Here is a 10,968-nt window from a genome sequence, read left to right on the forward strand (position 1 = left end):
CGTGTTGGACTGATTTACGGTGACAAAAAGTGTTTTCTTCTTGGCATGAATGCTGAGAAACAATGTTTTTTAACTACAATTTGAAACTGTTGAACTTTGATTATTGATTTGAACACAAAACAGTAAATTGCATTTGGTTGTTTCTGTTTTTGTTTTTTTTTGTGATTAATGTTAAAAATGGTTTATCTATTGCAGCAACAAATGCATAAACTTTCGCGGACTGGTTTGTTGCTTAATAACTTTGGTAACAAATTTTTCGTAGTTGATGTATAATATTGTATATCATATCGATATCGGCCTGAAAAAGTGATATCGGTCAAGCTCTATTTCCTCGTACACTGAAGATGGGGGGACAGTGGGACACTTGTCAAAGAACCACAGCAAGGTCTTAGTTTTGGTATTCATGCCTTTAGAAGTGAGACCCAGCAATTAGAAAACAAATATGCCTAAAAAATTACAGAAAGTTTGAATTTTATACACAAAATCTGAAACAAAAATGACTTTTTTGCAAATATTTTTTATTAAATTGTATCACACCCACTGTCTAGTTGTCATATCATCTTTGGCTTTCAATTCTGCATCATTTGGTACCAGCAGCATCTCTGAGGGTCATTCAAAGCGTGATAAATCGTTATTTTAGGCTTTTTATGTAGTTGTCGGTAATGGTTTCCACGGTAACAGACTGTCTTACCGTAAGACGTTAATTTTTTTTTATCAAATTTGCATTTTTGTGTTTCTGACAGTCACTCACAACTTTTAGGAAACTTACATTAAATTCTGAACAACTTGGTTTTTTTGGCCCAGCCTACTCCACAGGTACCTCGACTCCCCAGCCTGGCCCCCGCGACCTAAGCTGGTGGACTTACCCCTCCGGGTGCATCGTCACCCCTAAATCACGCCGCTCCCCACCGCCGCGGGGTGTGGCAGGCCGGTTTCTGAAAGTCTTCGACCTGGCTATGTTTGTTTGTGCTCTCTCTCCGTGTCAATTATTTGGGGTCCACGTCTTTTAGGCGCAGACAGTTAGGCGCTGGTCAAATAGGCGTGCACACTGTGGCGTCTGGATATTTAGGTGCGGAGCACTGTGGCGCCTGGTCATTTAGGTGCTATTCCTAGTAAAGTCTGCAGATTGTATCAGCTTGGCAGGTAGGGCAATGCTTTTCACACAAAATATTATATTGAATAAAAAAATATGTTGTTTTGTTGCGTTGTTGGTCATGGCTTCAGTGAGTGAAGCTGCTCAAACCGGCAATGCTTTTTCACACAAAATGTTATATTAAACAGAAAAATATATGAGTGAAGCTGCTTAAACCGGCAATGCTTTTTCACACAAAATGTTATATTAAACAGAAAAATATATGAGTGAAGCTGCTTAAACCGGCAATGCTTTTTCACACAAAATGTTATATTAATCAGAAAAATATATGAGTGAAGCTGCTTAAACTGGCAATGCTTTTCACACAAAATGTTATATTAAACAGAAAAATATATGGGTGAAGCTGCTTAAACCGGCAATGCTTTTCACACAAAATGTTATATTGAACAGAAAAATGTCATGGCTTCCGTGAGTGAAGCTGCTTAAACCGGCAATGACTTCCACATAAAATGTTATATTATATGTTATAAGGCTAATAATACAACCATGTTCCCAACTCTCCATACAATGTGACCTTTTCCCACGTCTTTTCCACTGTAGACTAGGCCTCCAAAGCCACATCCCAGACAGCAAAATCCGTCGTTTTACATTGATTTAACATCTGCAGATGTTGAATCGATGTAGAATTGGAGGATTTTGTAGTCCGGGATATGACTTGAAAACAAAACCAATGCTCGGACACGAGCTGGAGCCTACGACGACTATTTGTGCGAGTCAGCGTTTTTAACGTTGATGAACTAACATCATCAAAACTAAGCAACGTTGAAACCGCCTTGGGACCAGCATTAGCCAATTGAGCAACGGCTGGACTTGCTTTGTAGCAAAAAAACGGTCGCATCCATCTGAATAATTGTGTTTGGTTCTTTGTTTTGTTTCCAGTAGGCAGTCATTGAGTACCGTTGTTTGAAAACCTTTCCATCAATATCACAAATGTAGACTATATTTCGGACCGTTTATCATTTTAATCGTAAAGGGTCGCGGAAAACTTTAAGAGATTATAGGGGGTCGCGAGCAAAAGAGTTTGTGAAGCCCTGGGCTACGGTATTTTTTTTACTGATGTTTAGGCCTAGTGTAGTTATTATTTGACTTAACTAAAAGTGAACTCAATAATGTTCAGAAGCTTGAATAATTTATTGATAAAGCTTTCACCAACGCAAACCTGGACTAACAACAAATAAATGCCGAACACGTGCAATAAAAAAACAATATATTTTTCTGTTCAATATAACATTTTGTGTGAAAAGCATTGCCGGTTTAAGCAGCTTCACTCACTGAAGCCATGATATAATTTTCTGGCAAGCTGATACAATCTGCAGACTTTACTAGGAATAGCACTTAAATGACTGGGCGCCACAGTGCTCCGCACCTAAATATCCAGACGCCACAGTGTGCGCGCCTATTTGACCAGCGCCTAACTGTCTGCGCCTAAAAGACTTGCTCCCATTATTTGTACCCGTGCGCTGTTGATGCGAATAAAACAGTTTAACACCTTAACTGCTGCACTGATGAGACCGGGAGGTCGAAACGATGTGCACTGTCTGCAGTTAAAGCAATATTTTAGATTATCACACACTACCTTCTCCCGATATGCTGCTCTTTCCCGCTCGGATCAACCTCGCGTTGCTTTTAACTCATCGATAAACATGATTTCCCGATCAACTCGATGCAACCTCCAAAGTTTCATCCCACTATTCTATATTTTTCCTGGTAACGTAGCCTAGTCATATCTATGCTTCGATCGCTAGTCCCCCCGACCTATCTGGGCGAACCTGCCTCAACGTCTGGCCAGTGCACTTGGCGAAAATAGTTGAATTTAGTTATATATTCAGCTTTTTTTCAGCAACAGCGCGCATGCGCACTAAAAGCGACGTAAAGATTAGAAAAAAGGCATGGAACGGCTGTATTTACGGCGCCGTAAACGCAGCCACTTCCATAATTCTAATCTTCCTAAAGAGGATTTGGTATGTATATATCTTTTTCTTCAGGTCACATTTACACTATTTATTACTGATGGACTGTGTACGTTACACAACCATTACCACTGTTCACCAACCACGTTGATTGGCATCAAAGTTGCCAGTTTTGAGGTTTTGCACCCAGAACTGTGATAATCTTGATGAAGATTTTGGCGCTATATAACCTGAAATTTCTTCGCTCAGCAATTTTATTGCGTTTAGTTGATGTAATTTTGCATTTTTTTGGTAATTTTTTAGATTAAAATTTTAAGTGGAGCACATAGATCTCAAAGAATCTTCAGTTCACCTTTAGTCAATTGGAGATTATCATTTCATATCAATTAAAGTGTTTCAAATTACATTTAAAAAATTTAGAAAAAAGTAAAGGACATTTATAATATTGATTGATTGAATCTTTATCCTTGGACTGGGAAAGCTTCTTGAACAGCCTAATCCTGGCAGTTTCGCATACTTGTAGAGGCTTTAAATCACTGACGCGGGCCTGGTTACCGAGATTGACAGAATGAAGTTTCCGATTGTTGAAGTCTTGTTGCCAGGGATTTATTTCATCCATTAGATGCCGCTAAATGGATAGCAGTCCTTAACGTGCGTTGCTCAAGCGCACACCCCCAGAGTCGAACCAGCACCGCTTGGTCTTGAAGCTTCTTTGTTCCAAAAGTCACGCGCTAACCAACTGAGCTATCGGGCGGAGCGGGTGCAACCTAGTTCGTACCTTGAACCATTCGTACAGTCAGTTCGTACCCTGAAAAGATCGAGAGAAAAAATTAAAAAAAGCCGAAGTCGCTGATTGCAGTTAAATAGCACAAAGCTGAAGTCGCTGATCGGACTCGGAGTTTCCCCTAACAATTTGAAACAAACTCGAGGGTTAGGGTTGGCGGAAACTGCAAAACTGCGGAAAAATGTTTGCGAAAACTGCGATCAGCGAGGGTTAGGGTTAGAGCATAGATTACTCTATGGTTAGAGTTAGGGTAAGCGGAAACTGCGGTTAGCGGAAACTGCGGGAAAATGTTTGCGGAAACTGCAATCAGCGAGAGTTAGAGCATACCGTAGATTTAGAGCATTAGCATAATTTGGAAACCGGACATGGCCTACCACCAGGATAGTTTCAGAGCCCATTCGACAACTTCTCAGAGCCCAGAGGCCATGAACACCGGAAGCTTAGACACCTGTTATCAGACAAACTTGTCGTGTGACTGTGACACTGGGATTGAAGCAAGCAATGCATAATTTGCTCTTCTCCAATTTATAATCGAGTACGGTACAGTACCGATATTGAATCTCGGATTGAAACTAATTATAATAGCCTAGGCTATATAAAGTTTGTAATATTATTAATGGAGCAATGTATCTTAGCTTTAAACGGTAAACCACAGATCTTTGCAAGCTGTTTTCTACCATAATATTTTTTTTAAAATAATGACTAGCCTATTCCATTGCAATCATTCATTAAAAGTTTCACCAATCTACAATACATATTTTACAAGAAAGTGTCTTCTAGCTTTAACCATAGATATACTTACATGTAAGATTAACCAAACTAAAGGTAGCTGAAGGGAAATATGCAGTGTTGCCATACTGATTTTCCTAAAATAAACTAGAAAACCTCAGAAAAAGACCAGAAAAAATCCAAACTGAAACAAAAATAAAACAACATACAATTCTAATGCATAACCATGTTATGACATACCAATACAAAAAACAATAACATGAAATGAAAACAAACAAATTAGACACTGTTTCTGCAACAAAAGTGGTTAACATAAACACAAGTTTCCTCATTATTGTTTTTATCTGGCATATCAAATACTAATTAATTAAACTACCATTCAACGTTTTATAGGTAGAGAAAACTTTTTCTCAAACCGGAGAAAATTTTATTATCAGATCACCGCTTCAATGCGTGATGGAAATCTACAGATAAATCTGCATCAAGCATTGCAGAGTGCAAAAAACAACAAAAAACAGAAAAGACAACAAAAAACAGAAAAAGCAAACAAAAACATTTGCACTCTGCAATGCTTGATGCAGATTTATCTGTAGATTTCCATCACGCATTGAAGCGGTGATCTAATAATAAAATTTTCTACGCTTTGAGAAAAAGTTTTCTCTGCCTATAAAACGTTGAATGGTAGTTTAATTAATTATTTCTGAAAGTTCCTTGGTTTCATATTATCTGAATCATATCAAATACTGTAGTAACATTTTGCCAAGTAGATGATTTTATTTGGTTTTGTTTCATTTTAAACCAAATTTTACAAAAAAACGCCATTTTTAGCAAAATATTTTTTTTCCAATTTAATTTGTGCAAACTTTCAAACTTCGGGTCAGTTTTGGGCTTGAATAAACTTGTCAATGCTTGAGCTACTTTTGAGTAGTTTTTTGTGGCAACACTGAAACGTTTGGTTGCTCTTCCTGACAATTATCGTTTCAAGGACAAGTTGCAACGTTCATCTGATGAAAGTGAAAGTAACAGCAACAAAAAACAGGTTGATGTATTGCTTCACTGACGTTTCACGCATCATGACAATGTCTGTGCATCCTCAGAGCGAATAACATACAAAATAAAGAATAACATACAAAATAAAGATTTGTCGGCAGCAGTAGCCGAGTGGTTAGCGCGTAGAGCACGCAGTCGAGAGCCTGCGTGTTCGACTCCAGCCACCTGCACTTGCTGTTGTTTCTCTGGGCAAGAAACTTTACGATAATTGCCTCTACCCAGTGATCGATTTCGAGTAATGGGTAGTACCAAATTTAAGTCATAAATAGAGTAGACAACCGGAAACAGACATCAACGCGATAGCTCAATTGGTTTGCGCGTCACTTCTGGAACGAAGAAGCTTCAAGATCAAGCTGCGCTGGTTCGACTCTCGGGGTGTGCGCTTAAGCAACGCACGTTACGGACTGCTCTCCATTCAGCGGCATTTAATGGATGGAATAGTTCCTCAGCAACAAGACTTCAACAATCGGAAAACTTCACTCTGTCAATCTCGGTGACCGGGCCTGCGTCAGTGATTCAAAGCCTCTACAAGTATGCGAAACTGCCAGGATTAAGCTCTGCAAGAAGCTTTCCCAGTCCGAGGATAAAGATTCAATCAATCAATCAAACCATCGGCTGCAGCGTGGGTCAGGTGTACGTCAGAAGGCGTACACCGATGCATAGCGCTCAAGTCTGCTTTCCCGCAATGCAGGATAAAGATAAATAAACAAACAAACAAACAAAAGTATACAAAGTTAATAAATTTATTTGAATATTCAATTCAATTTATTTTTCTTTGTCGGAAAAAAACAGCAATGATAAAGTTACTAATATTTTACGGGAACAAACCAACAAAAGGAAACGGCGGCAAAACCACAGAAGTTTAAAACGTGTATGCGATATAAATTTAAAGCATCCTACGTCCATGAAAGTAAAGTTAAGCACGGCCACCAAACCAAACAGTTTATAATAAATGAATTGGTTGAAAGAATCAGTAGGCTTCACATACCTAAAGCAACTGCTGGAGGTGTGACAGTTGATGTAGCCATGCGGGGACGACTGAATCTCACAACCAATACAAAATAAAATTTACAAATCCATTTGAATAAGCTGAAGATGCTATTACTATTGCGAAATCGATTCTAATTTACACTAAGAAGTTAGATTGTTGTGCACATGCCAGCATTTGATGAATGTAAAATAGCAGTAACCTACCAAAGTTATGTAGTATATAGCTTACTGCTGTGCGGTTGAAAGCAAGAAAAAATGGTACACACATAATTTCAAAGGTTGGCCGAAGATGTGTGAGGTTTTTTTTTTACGTTAAATTACTTAAAAGCTTCCAACATTAAATACAAATTCGAAGCAGTTGAGACCAACAGAAATTTGAGACAAAATTAAATTGCAATAACGTTTCCAACTGTCTTTGGGTATTAGTTTCCGTCGTCCCAATTGATTACATTGCATTGTTATGAAGCAAATTTTTGCCATGGTGCGTTGATAATAATTTGTTTCATTTTTCAAAATTTTTGTTTCTGACCAGTTAATTCTGTGATCTTTTTTTAGCATGTGTGAACAAAGAGCAGACTTTTTATCTTCTATATATTTGACAGCTCTGCGATGTTCTTTCACCCGGGAATTCATGCTGCGTTCAGTTTGGCCAATATAAGCTGTGTCACAATCATTGCACAGAATTTCACAAACAACACCACATTTATTGTGAATAGGATGTTTGGTAGTGATAAGATATTGCGGATAGGTCGAAACGGTTTCACAGCGACTTTAACTTTGGCACGATTCAATGCTTGCCTTATCACTACTAAACTTTGAAAAATGAAACAAATTATTATCCATGCACCCCAGCAGAAAGTTGCGTCATCAACAAAACGTCAAAACAATGTAGGCTACTCAACCGGGACGACGGAAATCTATCACCAAAAACTTTTAAAGCTTTATTGTCTTGACATGCAGGCTTCATGTCTATTAGAACACAATTGGAAAAGTTATTATAATTTAATTTCGTCTCGAATTTTTGTTGGTCTCCATTCTGCTTCAAATTTATTTTCAATGTTGGAATTTTTTACAGAATTTAACTTAAAAAGTAACCGCTTACGCATCTTTTGGCAATGTATGATACAATGTATGTTACACTTTTTTCTTGCCTTCAACCGCACTGCAGTATATAACCTTGTAAATTTTATTTTGTATGTTATTCGCTTTGAAGATGCACATTGTCATGATGCGCGAAACGTAAGAGAAGCAATGAATCAACCTGTTTGTCGTTGCTTTTACTGTCACTTTCATCAAATAAACGTTGCAACTAATGCTAGAAGCAATAATTGTGCTGATGAGCACCCATCAAACATTTCAGTATTCAATCATCTCTTCAGTGGATCGTTACTTTTTGCGTTGATACAACATCTGCGCGCGTTGTACCAATGTGGATGGGGATTAATTCGCTGCATATAATAATAATAATAATAATAATATTGTATTCTGGTCCAGTACACATGGTACTACAGAGAAAAAAATTAACATACTCGCAAATAACAATTGATAAAAAAACATAAATAAATAAAAATAAGAAATTTTAAAGAGAAAACAAAAATCACAAGGAACAGAAAAGATAAGACACAATCATAAATAGGCCTAGTTTTCGACACGTCGCTTAAATATTGCAATAGACATACTAATGATTACAGCATATGGTAAATTATTCCAAGTGTCGACTACTCTATTGGCAAAGGAAAATTTACGGCAGTTCAGTTGAGCAAACTGTTTATGCAATTTAAAATTATGACCTCTGGTTGAATTAGAGTTAAAAAGGAAATATTTGGAAGATGGTGATACCGAAACATTATGTGCTAATTTAAAAACTTCTGTCACATCAAAAATTAATCTCCGTTTTTCCAACGAGAGAGGGTCTAGTTCAAACAGTCTTTGTTCATACGTTAGGTTTTTCAGTCCATGAATGAATTTTGTTGCTCGTTGTTGCACCCTCTCCAGCAAATCAATGTCCCGAACAGAATGGGGATTCCAAGCCTCCACTGCAAATTCCAAGTAGGGCCTCGTCGTCGTCGTCGTCGTGTGAGCGTCTGGGGCCGAGGGTCTATCCTTTTACCACCCCAGATTCACGATGTTCTGCCTGATTAACTGTTTATATAATCTTAAAAAAACATGCTTGTCCCTGCTGACCAGTGTCCGTTCTAAAACACCCAAGACCATCTCCGCCTTTTTAACTGCATATGAGACATGGGTGGATGTTTTAAAATCAGTCGTTATCATGACGCCCAAGTCTTTTTCACTCTTTTTAGGGGCGATTGATTGGCATGTCACCTAAAACATACTGATGCTCTAAGTTGCCATGACCAAAGTGCAAAGTGGAGCACTTGTCAACATTAAACTGTAGTTGCCAGGATTTAGACCAGTCCATTAACAATTTCAAGTCCGTTTGTAGCAGGGATGAGGCAAGATCAAAATCATCCCTGCTCAATTCTGTGTAGATTTTCATGTCATCCGCGTATTTCAACAAGGTGCTGTGACTAATGTAGTCATCAGCGTCATTGACATAGGCAATAAACAGCAAAGGCCCAAGGCAACTTCCCTGAGGCACACCGGATATCCTGGGTTTCGGATCACTTTTCTCTCCATCCACCACAACGACTTCACTCCTACCAGAAAGGAAGGAACGTATCCACAAATAAACATTGCCTTTTATACCCAAAGCCGACAGTTTCCTCATTGGTCTTTCGTGTGGAACCGAATTAAAGGCTTTGGAAAAGTCCAAATACACAACATCGACGCATTGACCTTTATCAACAATAGATGTGATATTTTCCAGAAATTCAAGAAGTTGGGTTGTGCATGAGGATTGTGGGATAAATCCAAATTGAGATAATTTAATAAGGTCACGCTCATCCCAGAAGTGCCAGATGACTTCTCTTAGGCATGACTCCATTAACTTACAGACACAACTTGTACCCAGGCGCGGATTTATGGGGGAGGCCCCCCCCCGAAATTTTGTGAAAAATTGTATGTTTCCGCATCAAATGGTTTGATATGCTTCTAATCAGCTGATATTAGTCCCTCGGCATCACAATTGATGAAAATGGTTGTTTTAATGTCTATTTTCTAGCATATTGTATATGTCGTAGTGTAGCGATCCATTATTTCATCATGTAAGTTTTCCTGCCTTTTACTATAGTGAACTAGTTTAACTTAAATTTATTTCCTAATGTTTCTGTAATTTTCCATGTAATCTGCTCCCGAAGTCAATAAGAAAAAGGGAACACAAATAAAATGGTTTGTTCGTCCTTTGACAAGAGCTCACATCAACCAGCCCAGTTAGACCAGTTCAGCTCTCAGAAAAGATTAAATTGATTGTTTAGTTAAAAATGTAATGCTTTGTAATAATGTTTCCCTGTTCCGTAATTTCAATAATGTTTCACTGTTCTGTAATTTCACTATTCTGTAATGTATAAATTCAAATTGTGTTAGAGACCTACAATATTATATGAACACCTTCTGATAACTTAAAATTATAATTCGAATAACAATTGTGTGGAAATTAGTTTATGGAGTCAGATAGCTAAATTAGATAGATAGAACTTTCATCAGGTAGTCAGACAGCCGTAAAATTCAACTCAACTTATAAACAAACTATTCTCATACTTAAATATAAACTATCCTTACACTTAAATATAATAATAATAAATGTTACCACAGTAGTATCATTGTTCATATCTGTTTAGCTTTTTCTTTCTTTTTAATTGATTTTCAAATTTTCTGCCCCCCCCCCCCCGAAAAAAACTCTTAGATTCGCGGCTGCTTGTAGCCTAAGACTCACTGGGGATAGTTTGCAGGAGTTCTTCGGTTTCCCTTTTTAAAGATTGGGGTTGCATGGGCAACCTTCCACTTTGCTGGAGTGTCACCATTATCGAGACACAGCTGAAAAAATCGACACAACTGACATAAAAGAGTAAAACCACCAGCTTTAAGTGCAATGTATGGCATACCATCAGGCCTAGTTGAGGCGAAATTTTTTGTCTTGGTCAGGTTCCCCGATACTAGCTCAGTCGTGAAGGTGACACTGACTAGTTCTTCTTTGGTTTTTGGTGGAGCAAAAGGTATGTGGTTGGTATTCTCATAGGTAAAGACAGTGGAGTAAAAGTTACTCAGGGCTTGTGCACACTCAGTTGCATTGTTTGTTAAATCACCATCTCTGTTCTTGACCAAAGGGCCAATGGAAACTTTTGATTTTTGCTGGAAACGCACATAGTGCCAGAACGGTTTGGCATCAGTGGTGTCAACTAGTCTGCATTCAAAGTTTTTGATATATTTGCATACCAAACTTCTGATTTAAG

This window comes from Aplidium turbinatum, chromosome 14 (assembly GCF_918807975.1).
Source record: "Aplidium turbinatum chromosome 14, kaAplTurb1.1, whole genome shotgun sequence".
Taxonomy (NCBI): domain Eukaryota; kingdom Metazoa; phylum Chordata; class Ascidiacea; order Aplousobranchia; family Polyclinidae; genus Aplidium; species Aplidium turbinatum.